This window comes from Stomoxys calcitrans, chromosome 3, assembly GCF_963082655.1.
Source record: "Stomoxys calcitrans chromosome 3, idStoCalc2.1, whole genome shotgun sequence".
Lineage (NCBI taxonomy): Eukaryota > Metazoa > Arthropoda > Insecta > Diptera > Muscidae > Stomoxys > Stomoxys calcitrans.
The window spans coordinates 140,578,960-140,592,389 of record NC_081554.1 but is presented as its reverse complement, the minus strand read 5'-3'; the positions used below and the strand labels follow the sequence as shown (position 1 = coordinate 140,592,389).

At 34.6% G+C, this 13,430-nt stretch overlaps 1 protein-coding gene and 3 non-coding genes across 6 annotated transcripts in view; all 4 read right to left on the bottom strand.

Moving 5' to 3' along the window:
* The window catches only part of LOC131995710 (zinc finger protein 492-like), a 493,860-nt gene that overhangs the window by 385,736 nt on the left and 94,694 nt on the right, over nt 1-13,430 (bottom strand). The gene's annotated exons all lie outside the window — the stretch shown is intronic.
* On the bottom strand, nt 7,883-8,009 carry Trnal-caa (transfer RNA leucine (anticodon CAA)). The gene is made up of 2 exons: nt 7,972-8,009; nt 7,883-7,927 (listed from the first exon to the last, which is right to left on the bottom strand). It is a non-coding gene; the product is annotated as a tRNA-Leu (tRNA).
* Nucleotides 8,165-8,292, bottom strand: Trnal-caa (transfer RNA leucine (anticodon CAA)). The gene is made up of 2 exons: nt 8,255-8,292; nt 8,165-8,209 (listed from the first exon to the last, which is right to left on the bottom strand). It is a non-coding gene; the product is annotated as a tRNA-Leu (tRNA).
* On the bottom strand, nt 8,668-8,791 carry Trnal-caa (transfer RNA leucine (anticodon CAA)). Its single transcript has 2 exons — nt 8,754-8,791; nt 8,668-8,712 (listed from the first exon to the last, which is right to left on the bottom strand). It is a non-coding gene; the product is annotated as a tRNA-Leu (tRNA).

The following is a 13,430-nucleotide window of genomic DNA, read 5'->3' as shown; positions in this document are numbered from 1 at the left end:
ATTTTTTAGAATTTTTTTGCAAATTTTTGTGGAAGAGATGAGTTTATGGAATATTACTGTCAGATCCATCCATTGGTTTACACTTCGAACTGTGGCTGAGCTCGCTCACATTTTTTGTTATTGCTCTAATAATGTGTGCATGACTGGCATAGTCTTTTGTATCTAAATTTAAACAAAAAAGATTATGGAAAGTAGACATTCAGTGGTGATTATAAACATCCACTGAGACACACATTTATATTAGTATTTTATTTTTTCTTCTAACATTCCTTTCGTAATTAAGCAGCAGTCATTTTCAGCAAACAACAGACTTTTCAGCAGTAAGTCTGCTGTTCTGAAAGTGGAAAAATACTGCTATAATATCAGAACTACTGCACACAAACATTTTAGATATTTTTGCTAACAAATTTCTCTGGGTGAAGCTAGTTGAATGAAAAAGCTTTCTACACTCAACCAAATTTGTTATTCAAATCAGAAAAAGTGTTTGCCAAAACAGCAGTTTTTGTCTGATGAAAATAGGAAAGCCGACATCACTGCTGTCTAAGCAAACATTGGGCTGCTGTATTAGCAAACATTTCGTACTGCCGCTTCAACATAAGTCTGCTGAAGAAAAAAATTGTATGTTCCTGTTACTTGTTTTGATAACTTCAGGCATTTTTTAGAAATTTTGTTGGGAGACATGCTTTTAACTTATGGAATATTACTGTAAGCTACCTGATCCATCCATTGGTATACATTTCGAGATGTGGCTGAGCTAGCTCGTATTTTAGTTATTACTCTATTAATGTGTATATGACTGGCATGGCAATTCTAAATTTAAAGAAAACGATTATGGTGATTATAAACATCCGCTGAGTCACACATTTACATTTGTATTTTATTTTTTCATCTAACATACTCTTTATAATTAAGCAGCAGCCATTTTCAGCAAACAACAAATTTTTCATCAGTAAGCCTGCTGCTCTGAAATTGACGAACTACGTGCGGAATGGTATAGAACCATTATCTGATAAAACTCCTTTATAAATATTTTTATTTTTTTTGTTTGATTTCACTTCTTAAGACCTTAAATGCTTGGGCTTTAGTTTGAGCGTAAAATTAGTAAAACGAAACTTTATAGGTGAAAGGTTCAAAACAATTCGCTACTTCTTTTCATTTTAAACATTTATTTTTTAATTGAAATTTCTTAAATGGCTCCTATAGCTACTGATAGTGGTAAAATGAAATGAGGTTTCATCAATTTTCTTTAATCATTTTGTTGCCTTTCTTTTTAAATAGCAGATTTATCTTTACTTAATTCCAATTTTAATCATCATCGTCCATCAATTTTCGGCCATTAAAGTAATCTGCTATTTGATTTCTTAAAGCGAAGATAATTTCTAAATATATTTGAGAAAAAATGTCTATTAAAGAAACTGCAATAGTAGATGAAGGAAATGAAGTATACAGGAAATGTGTTAGGGAATTTTTATTTAAGTTTGAGATAAGCCTAAGTACTGGAAATAACTACAATTCAAAACGTAATTTAAAAAACATTATAATAGAGAAATACTACAGAAATTAATAGAGAAAGACTGCTTTTTGTGTGAAATGACGTAGTTATACCTATTTTGAAGATTCTACACAAGCCAGAAAACATACTCGTACAAACTGACCGCATGTATGTTTATGTTAAAAGTTTTAATATTAAACACAGTTTTTAGTAACTTGTGAGGTTTCTAATTCATTTTGGCTATGAATGTTTCTTCTTCGCTAGTTTTAGACGATTTCTACAATATAACAGTTTTTAGCATATTCTTTGATGATATTTTATGTGTGCGAATTTTACGCTCCAATGAATCCCGGAGTTCAGTTGATATTTGGAGTTCAATTGATATCGATAACCATACGATACTGTTTCATTGTGGATTCTATAAACGTTTTCCCTACTCCTCGTGCTGCTATAATAGTCTGTTTTTAATCTGTGGAATACGGATTTCCATTATAAAGCAAAACAAACTTTTTCCCTTGTAAGCCAAATTAGGAAAACATGCTTTCGTCAGGAAAAAGGACCTTCTTTTTAAAAATTCATTAGCAAAGTCCATTGGTTTTTTTTCGTCCGATGTCTGATGTAAACCGCTACTTATGCGCTACACAGCTGTGATAGCTACTTCTTCTTTATATCTTCCTTATTATATCATAATGTAGGTTTTTGCCACAGGATTCTCTTTTATTTTCGCTGATTTTGGATGCAATAATTCAATGATTTTCTTATACGGAAGCAAATATAGGTCACTTTTCCGATCGGTCGGCTTATATGGGCACCAAGTTGGGAGGCTTGGGGAATACCGAACCGATGGATAGGAAATGTTTATTGGCATATTGGATAGAAAAGTGGCTTCTTCTGATACTCCTAACAATTTCACGCAGATTTTTCTTCATTCTCCAATTTTAAAGTAATTCCTCTCTCATCAGCACCAATTAGTTTTGGAACTCATTTTGAGTTTTTTATTGTTAAACAACCTATTTTTGACCCAAATAATATCTATTTCCACCCAATTTGTAATATCTTTAGTTATTGTTGCAGATTTACACGCTTCAGATTTCGAGTTACAAATAGAAGATAATTCATAAGAAATATTAATTTTTTAATGAGTTTCCCTATTATTTTTCCCAAATGAATTCGCCGAAGATATCATCATTGAGAATATCTGTGAATTGAATAAGATTCATCATCAAATTTAAGTTCACCGTTCAAAGTTCAACAGGTCTTTGAATAATCAGCTTCAGCCTTTAACAGTTGTAACCAGCGTTACTGTTGTGCCTCTTTGGTATCAAATTTGCCACTTTTTTGGACGATGCCACTTGTGAGTCGCTTTTATATTTTGATACTAAATGCCATACTTTTAACATTTTTGAGCCACTTTTCCATCTCTTTGTGCCATTTGTTCAAAAATACAACTATGCAGCGATTATCTATTGTTTGTCGTCCAACAAATCGCATATAAATATTAAATTTTACGAAAAATTTTAAATTTTTGAGCTCAACAAGAGAAACTGGACGAAAAATAAGTTGTTTATGTTTGTGAAATATATCACTTAAGTATTTAAATACCCACCGCCTCAACTCGTCAAAGCATGTATTCTAAAACCTACAATTACATGTACTGTAGATCGTAGATCGATTTTGCGAAGACCTTTCGTCCGTCCAAATTTGAATTTGGCTTTTTGGTTACAAAAAGTCTTGACTGAACCCCTAGGATTGATTTAGGGTGATGGGAATCTATGATTCGGATCATAGCGAGACAATTAAAGGCGGTCTCATTTGTACAACAACAACAAATCATATGGTGCAATCCGCCATCTTTTCATCAAGCTGATTGACGTCTTGCTAACACACACAAAGAAATTTGTGTGCGTGTGTGTATACGAGGGCGTACATGAGAAGCGAATATGCGAGAAAGAACATAACAACAAAGAGAATGCAAACAAAAGTTTGACATCTTAATACTGTCAAACCCATTAACAGCTGTTTGCGTGATACCACATTTTTTAATTCGCCTTGGATAAGAACTGAATTGTTTGTTTTTGTTATACACGTTTTATTTTGTTTTTTATGAAAAATATTGTTCCAAATTTTGGACCAATTTAAACAAGTTTTGTATGTTATTTATGTAAAAAGCAGGAGGTTTATTGTATGCTTTGGTTTCTCCTAGTTTTTTTTTTTGTGCCACTTTTCTGGTTGTAAGTATGTTTTCTCCCTAATATGGCAATATGATTTGAAAAACGATTCGACTAATTTGCCAGTCTATATACTTGGTGCGGTGGCGACAGTTCCTAATAATTAAACCATGAACAATTTTTGAACAAAAAAGTATTGTCCAGCAGCGCATCGCCCCAAATAATAATTATTTGAATAATACACACATAATGATTATTTGAATAATTATGAATGACCGACTGTTTTGGGTTGAGTTGGTCCTCTAGATATATAAGCAAAAACAAGTTCGGCCGGGCTGAATCTTGGGAACCCACCACCATGGATTCTGCTAAAATATGGGAGCTATATGTAGTTGTAGACCGAATTGGACCGTATTGAGTCATAACAGAATACTATATGCAAAATTTCAGCCAAACCGGATGAAAATTGCGGCTTCCGTGGGCTCAAGAAGTCAAATCGGGAGTTCGGTTTATATGGAATCTATATCCAAATCTAAACCGATATAGCCCATTTGCAATCCCCAACGACCTACATCAATATAAAGTATCTCTGCAAAATGTCAATCGGCTAGTTCTACGCGTTCGACCGCTATCGTGATTTCGACAGACGGACGGGCGGGCGGACATGGCAAGTTCGAATCAGAATTTCGAGACGACCAAGAACATATACACATTATGGGGTCCTTGATCAATATTTCGAGGTGTAAAAACCTTATAACTTTAATTTCACCCCATATTCATGGTTGGTGTATACAGCCGTTTGGTGGTGGCAACCTATAGGAGGGTTGTGTGCCACACCCCATCTGTTTTAAGTTTTAATTGGTCAAATAACCTATTGGAGGCAATTTAAGGAGGCAAAGCACTACCTAGATTCTTGGACATAAAGTTTAATTTCATATTCGTAATCAGCTCCCAAATACTTTTAATTTGAGTTTTATATAAGTATGATAAAGTAAAATTCCCATTTGGGGGCTTTTGGGGTGTGGGGCGACCCGCAAATACTTAGACATCAATTTTTTGTCATATTCGTTATCTTCTCCCGAATACCTTTCATTTGAGTCCCATATTGATGTGTACGTCCAATATGTTTGTTTAGGGAACCTTTGGGGTTGGAGTGGGTTCCTTGGACCAACTTTTAATACGATGAACGGTGAACCTTGATTTTGGGTGGTGTTTTTGGTGTAATGGGAAAGGGTCCGCCTCCTTCCAATATCAAAAAATCATATAGCCTATTCCTCCTTCCTGACCATATTCGTAATCTACTCCGGAATACCTTTCATTCGAGTCCCATATTGTCATTATCGTCCAATATGCCTATTTGAAGGGATTTTGGGGCCGGGGCAGCCCCCTAGTAGCGTTACCGTTGTGCCACTTTAGTATAAAATTTGACGCTTTTTTTGGACGATGCCACTTGTGTGTCACTTTATTTTTTTGATACTAAATGCCATACTTTTAACATTTTTGCGCCACTTTTCCATCTACTTGTTAAAAAAAAAACTATGTAGCGATTATCTATTGTTTGTCGTCCAACAAATTGCATATAAATAGGTCTTTTCGCGTACTTTTCCAGTAAAAATTTGCCATACAAATTTGCAATAGAGTAAGAGCCATTTTACTCTCTTTAAAAAATTTGCAAGCAAAAGTACTCGAACGACTTCCAGTGAAAATTTGCAGAAAAACAGCTGATTTTTGTTTTGGTTTTTTTGGAAAACAATTTTTTTTAATAAAAAATGCTGGCAATACGTATGAGGTACTTTCCTTAGATAAACGTCAATTTGTTGAACCGAGAGTGAAAAGGCTAAAAGGTGAGCCATTCGTATATCGGTGTTTTCCATGCTGCTGGAAAGACATCACAAAAAACCGTGCAATCAATGGATTGCAACAACCATGCACGAAGCTACGAATGCCATTCGTGGCGCCAAGTCGCGCAAGGCGCTGGTCCCAAACAGAATCTCTACACTGATGCTAAAGAATCTGGATCTGCCTGGAGTCGATTACCTTACAACTGTCCTCAACCTATCTGAACACTTTTATAGTACCCGATGTTTGGAAGATGGGCAGTCTGATCCCGCTACTGAAACTTGAAAAGGACACTAGCAAGGGGGAGTAGTACATACCGATCTCCCATCTCTCATCAGTAGCCAAGACGCGTGAGGGACTACTCCTCCCGCTCCTCTCGTTGGACAATTTCCATTCACCGACCATCAACATGAATTTCGAGGGCTGCATAGGACTACAACTGCTTTACATGCCATCACCGTATACAAAAGTCCACTTGTTGTGCTGACAAAGATACCTAACCATCTTATGCTTTTGGATATTGTGGCTAGATAAATTGCTACGACCACTGATGTTAGGCCTAGGGAGCTTTTTATTTGGTCATGTGACGGCTACGAACACTTTGTTATCATTGAATACATCTGTATCCGTTCACAATTGACATACTAATTTGCACTATGTTTTTCTAATCCCACTGTGCTTCACTTGTTTAACTGCCCAGCTAGACCCGCTCAATCCCATGGCAGCATCTTCCCTCCTTAACAAATTCAAAGGAACGGTGTTGGGTTCATCGTAGCTCTCCGATGATGATGATTCCATCATCACTAGCTCTTTCCTAGCTTTTTTGTTTGTTTGTTTGTTTTTTTAATAAAAACGAAAAAATGTGCCACTTTTTTTACAAATGACACTTTTTGTGCCACTATTTGAAAATTTCCAACGGCAGCGCTGCTCCCTAGGTACTTGGACCCAAATTTGTATACTAAATTTGTGTTCTACTCCCGAAAAACTTTCATTTAAGTCCCATATTGCCCCGATCGGTCCACTTTTATTTTTGGGTGGTACTTTTGGGGTATTGCCTATTGCTCCTTCCGGACCACTCCTCACAATCTCGAAGAAATCGATTCAGCCGTTTTAGAGTCTATGCGGAAAAAAAAATTTACAAACCCACAAATTTACGAAACACAACCAACAAACAAACACAAATTTATTTTTAATATATATAGAAGATTTGTAGATAGATAAATATATTATTTGCTATATAATTTCAAATAAAATTGAAGCATTTTTACTTTGAAACACTGAAAGAACAAAATTCAGTTATTTGTAGCGCAAAATATACATATCTTTCCCAAGATATAATTATATTTAAGACCAGATATACTTATATCCAAAGCCAAATATAGTTATTTATAGCATATATCTTTGGATATAATTATATATAGTGGATATAATTATATATGGTCCCATATCCAATTATATATCCTACCAGCATCATATATAATGATATACATTTGGATATGGCAGATCCAATAGGATCTATTTAGATCCAACTTTATCTTATCCCAGAAATATCTGGATCTGACCATATAAATTTTTTTTACTCGGGCATAGAAAAAATTCGAGGAAAAAAATTTTATTGAAATTTAAGCTCTAAAAAATAATCTTAAAGTTAGGTTGTCTTTAGAGAGTTTTTCGCTGAAATTTAGTCCTTACAAAAAAAAAAAAAAAAAAAAAAAAAAAAAAAACATTGAAAATTTGTATTTAGAAAAAATTTAATGGAAATTTTTTTTATACAAATTTTGTCTTTAGAAAAAATTTACTTAAAATTTTGTCTTCGAAAAATAATTTCGAAGAGTATTCGGCCCGTTCTGAAGTTTTATCGTAAGAGAATATTACGCTTAAATTTTGTCTTTAGAAAAATTTCATTAAAATGTTTTTACTTAGAATTTCATTGCAATTTCGCCCTTAAGAAATATAATTTTAAGGCGGCACTGGCCTCAGCAAAATTTTGTTTCTATAAAATATTATAAATATGAAATTTTATCATTTTAAAAAATTTTACTGTTTTTTTAAGAATAATTGTGATTTAAATTTTTTCTTTAGACAAAATCATTTTGGGTGTGGCTCGGGTCCGAGGGTCCCCCCCCCCCCCTCCACCATGGCTACGTCCCAGGCAAAGGGGATTATATAGTCACAACCACTACACTTTTGGCTCTCCTTGCTTGTTTAGTTTGACATTTTAAGTCACGTAGAATAGGAAGAAAAGTTGTGGTTCTCGCCTTTAGCTTTCTTTTCTTGGATAAATGCTTCTATTGCTATTTTCTATATTTTTATTTTATATTTACATTTTCATTTTATGAATTTGATCTCTTCTTATATTTTATAACATCTATAAAAAGCATTTTGTCAGAAGTGGGATTTGAACCCACGCCCTCAGAGAGGACCAGAACGCTCATCTTTACGAACTCTATTTGAATAGAGCAAGCTATCACACTTGAGTCTGGCGCCTTAGACCGCTCGGCCATCCTGACACACAATAAACGTGTGTCATCTTACAGTTATTAATACTGAATCAATATTCAATACATAATACCTTTTTTAATAAACGTTTAAATGAAATGTTGCTGGTAGTAGCTGCACAATCTTTATAAATGGAATTTTCAAATATTAATCATAAAAAGATTTTTGTCAGAAGTGGGATTTGAACCCACGCCCTCAGAGAGGACCAGAACGCTCACTTTCCACGAATTCTGTTTAAACAGAACAAGTTTTCACACTTGAGTCTGGCGCCTTAGACCGCTCGGCCATCCTGACCTATTGCGGCATAGTGTCATGGATTTCGTAATTTTAAAGCTCATTAATGATGTAAAATTTATAAAAAAGGAGATTTTAGAATTCTTGCATTCGATTACTTTTTAATTAATTAAAAATAAGAAATTCAGAACAAACTTCAGCTTAACAAAATTAAATTACTCGTACTTACTATGTATGGCTTTATGTTACAAAATTATTTGTTTACCTGAAAGTAAAATATAAATATATATTTTAGAACATACTTTTAACATAAACTTCTTTTTATTTTTGAGACATAAAAGAGTTTGCGATAAGTTGAAATTCCCAAATGCAAATAAGATGTAAGACTCAATTTTATTTATAATTGATAATTGACTAAAATTAAAAATAAAGTTTTGTCAGGAGTGGGATTTGAACCCACGCCCTCAGAGAGGACCAGAACGCTCACCACAAATTCTGTTAGAACAGAACAAGTATTCACACTTGAGTCTGGCGCCTTAGACCGCTCGGCCATCCTGACCTGTTGCCGCCAAGTAGAACAAAGCAATCGCGGTTTCATTGCTTTGATTTATAGTCGAATGTATGTTCCGATTATATTTAGAATTCCCAGAATAGTATGTGTCGGATATTTTTTGTTTTTTTTTTTTTTTTTTTCATTTGAATGAATGTGTGCCTACAAGTGGGTACTATCTCTAACAACTAAATGAAAAAAAAAACAGTCTGGCTGGTATTCATGAATGAACTTTTTAATACTAGAATGAGCTGGAATGCGACAAGGCATCATAATAAATAATAAAGTGTGGGAACCTTAAGCGTTGAATAAATGGGGGTAAGTACTTCGCGCAGTGAAAGTGTAAATCACAGCACGTTATGGTTTAATGATCGATTGCTTAACTCACACACCTTGTTTACCTAAGAGTAATAAGGTACTACCCTACTGATAAACCTGACATTTAAAGTGTAATTAAAATTTATAAATTGAACGTGATAACATAAAATTAATGACAAATATTTGAATATTACCAAATAAACACTTTGTTCAAAGAATTTTTGTTTTGATATTTTTATCATATCAAAAATAAACTTAAGGGATTTCAAAACATACAATGCCTGTTAAATAAGTTTAAAGTTTTTCTTTGTGATTTTTGATACGCTATTATTTTCAGGATAGCCGAAATAAATGAAAATATTATAATAAATAAAATAACACAATAGCGGATAGTCATATACCAGGGGATGATGATAATGAAGTGAAAGCAACACTTTCAGCAGGGTGCAGAGAGAGCTCATATACAGTCAGTCAAATTAATTTCTGTACACAACATTTATACAACAAAAAACAAACTTATAAAGCTCTTTGTGTAAAGTTTATCTAACAGTGTCTCCTCTGTCTGCATATTCTTCGGGTCAATACGTTTTGAAAAAAAGTTTAGATGTCACTCTAAACAAAATCGTCACAAATGTCAGGCGATTTTGACCGTCACACCATTGACATGGGTACGAGTATAAAGTATGAGACAGCACTTGCGGCTTGAAGATACCAGCAGGTCGCACCATAGTCAAATTATTTAGTTTACCATAGCGAAACGGAATGGAATAGCTAAGGCGACGATTGAGATCGAGTGAGCAACTCGAATGCGAAGAATGCAAATTTAAAGGCAGAAATCCTGGTCAGACAAATCTGAATAAGTTCCAAAGTCTTTCGACAAGATCTTACCGAGTTCATTCCGAATTTTGGAAAGAATTCTGAACGAAGTCTGACCGTCTTTTTTGTATGTTTTCTTTTTTTGATCTTTCTTCCGACAGTTCGAAAAGAATTCTGAACTATTTCTGTACTGTTTGTCTGCAGGAATTTTTGAAATTTTGCACAAATACTTCTTATTAGTGTAGGTCGGTTGGGATTGGGCTATATCGGTCCACGTTTTGATATAGTTGGCATATAAACTGATAGGGGATCTTGACTTCTTGAGCCACTGGAGGGCACAATTCTTATCCGATTTGGCTTAAATTTTGCATGAGGTGTTTTATTATGACTTCCAACAAATGTGTTGAGTATGGTTAAAATCAGTCCATAACCTGTTATAGCTGTCATATAAACCTATCTGGGGTCTTAACTTCTTGAGCGTCTAGAGTGCGCAATTCCCGTCCGATTTGGCCGAAATTTTGCACGACGTGATTTGTTATGACTTCCAACAACTGTGTTAAGAATAGTTCAAATCGGTCCATAACCTCATATAGCTGCCATATAAACCGATATGGGGTCTTGTCTTCTTGAGCCACTAGAGGATAAAATTATTATCCGATTTTGCATGAGGTGTTTTATTATGACTTCCAATAACTATGCTAAGTATGGCGAAAATCGGTCCATAACCTGATATATCTGTCATATAAACCGATCTGGGGTCTCGAATTCTTGAGCCTCTACAGGGAGCAATTCCTATCCGATTTGGCTGAAATATTGCATGACGTGTTTTGTTATGATTTCCAACAACTGTATTAATAATGGTTCAAATCGGTCCATAACTAGATATAGCTGCCAAATAAACCGATCTGGGGTCTTGACTTCTTGAGCCACTAGAGGGCGCAAATATTAACCGATTTCGCTGAAATTATGCATGAGGTGTTTTGTTATAACTTTCAAGAACTGTGCTAAGAATAGTTCAAATCGGTCCATAACCTGATATAGCTGCCATATAAACCGATATGGGATCTTGATTTCTTGAGCCTCTAAAGGGCGCAAGTATTATCCGATTCGGATGAAATTTTGTACAGCGGCTTCTCTCATGACCTTTAACATACGTGTCGAATATGACATGAATCGGTTTATAGCTTAATACAGCTCCCCTATAAACCGATCTCCCTATTTTACTTCGTCAGCCCCTAAAGTACGCAATTCTTACTAGATTTGGCTGAAATTTTACACAATGAGTTCGATTATAGTCTCCAATATTCAGTTCAATTCAGCCCGAAATGAACCATAACTTGATATTGCTCCAATAACATAACATAGCAGTTCTTTTATTTTATCCTTTGTTTGCCTAAAAAGAGATACAGTGGCAAGAGCTCGACAATAAGATAACATAGCAATTCTTTTATTTTATCCTTTGTTTGCCTAAAAAGAGATACCGTGGCAAGAGCTCGACAAATGCGATCTTGTGGAGGGTATTTAAATTTCGGCCCGGCCGAACATAGCACGCTTTTACTTGTTTTTTTTTTAACCTTCTTTCGATAGTTCTGAAGGAATTCTGAGCGATGTCTGAACTCCGTGCCGGATGTTTTTGCCTTTTTTTGTGTATGCTTTTTCACATGTTAATTTGTATGAACCGCTAGGAATTTTTATTTCGACATTTATGATAGGATTCGAAACGAATTCGGGATTCTGTGCTTGCTTTAGTGGCACATTTTTTTATCAGTAGAAATTTTTTCCCGACTATTCAGAAGGAATTATGAACGATGTCCGAACTCGTTGTCGAAAGTTTTTGTCTTTTTATATCCTCCACCATAGGATTGGGGTATACTAATTTGGTCATTCTGTTTGTAACTCCTCGAAATACTCGTCTAATTCCATAAAGTATATATATTCTAGATCGTCATGACATTTTAAGTCGATTTAGCCATGTCCGTCCGTCTATCCATCCGTCCGATCGTCTGTCTGTTTGTCGAAAGCACGCTAGCTTTCGAAGGAGTAAAGCTAGCCGCTTGAAATTATGCACAAACATATTTAGGTTGGATGTTAGGAGGCTAAACCATATTAAGGTCGGTGAGCTTAAAATAACTCACTGTTTCAAAATTCAGCGAAATCGGGTAATAAATAAAGCTTTTGCGAGTTTCAGACCCTTTATGAGCATTTATGGGCATTTGACCCTTCGGTCTATATAGCAGCTATATCCAAATATGGTCCGATTTGGCTTATTCAAGAACTTAACCAGCGTGCATCGAAAAGACGCATCTGTGCCAATTTTCACTTCAATATCTCAATTTTTGAAGGCTGTAGAGTGATAACAAAAGACGAACGGACAGACACACGGACATCGTTATATCTTCATAGAATTTTGCGGCGATCCCAAATATACATATATACTTTGTAGGGTCAGAAATTGATATTTCGATGTGTTGCAAACAAATGATTAAATGAATATACCCCCTATCCTATGGTGGTGGGTATAAAAAGTAAATCAACCCAACTACTCTTCAGTTCAATATTACAGATTAAACAATAGTTAAAATGGCAGATAGTGTAAGTTAAAAAAGCAGAAGCAAATGTTGGCTAAGCAGTCGTGTGCCTGCTAGCACAGCCGTCATATCTACTCCCCATTTTGTGCATATAAAAACTACTGTTTTAACAATTTTTTTTTACTATTTTAAGCAACAAATTTCGTTGAGTGCAGACCCAAAAATAGTTGAAACGAATTTAATAAAATTTCCAGTTTATGTGGAGTTAAACCCCTAGGTGAAACATAGAAAGAAATAAACTTAAGAATAAGAAAAAAACAACTTGTATGTGAAATACTTAAAATCTTAACGAATTTTATCATTGAATTGAAGACATTAATTGTTGAAGTAGGATTGTGTAGACTTGACAGACAAAATAATTGAAATTTTGTGGATTTTCAATAAATTCTTTTGTTGAATTAGTTGTTAAAATAAGCGCACTACCAGCACACCAGACTCCCATTCCATTCATGATTTGCAAACCAAGGTTAGAATCCCCCGGTCGTTAAATTTTTTTTTTTTTTTAATTTTCTTCAAACATATTAGATATTTTGAGTTAAAGAATGAATCTATATAAATATTTTACAATAGTTTGGGAACTCGACCCAACCTCTAAAAAAAACCCATTTGGCCATGTAGTCCGATTGGGGCTAAATGGGATTCAAATGGAAAGTATTTGGAATCTGACATAAAATTGTGGCCCAAATGGTTATGCAATCAAATAAATTAAAATCGAACAAAGAACTTAAGATTTGTAAACTGCAATCCATTATCACGCCTTTACTTGTTTTAGAAAATATTTTGGAATTTTCCATATCTAAAATGCTCCAGTTAGGACAGCTACTGTGTGTATGTATTTATAGTTGGGTTGCATTATTTACCAATTTAGCGGATACACCAGCTTATGAGCAAATAAAACGCTCTTCCCGTTAAATGATTTGTATTTC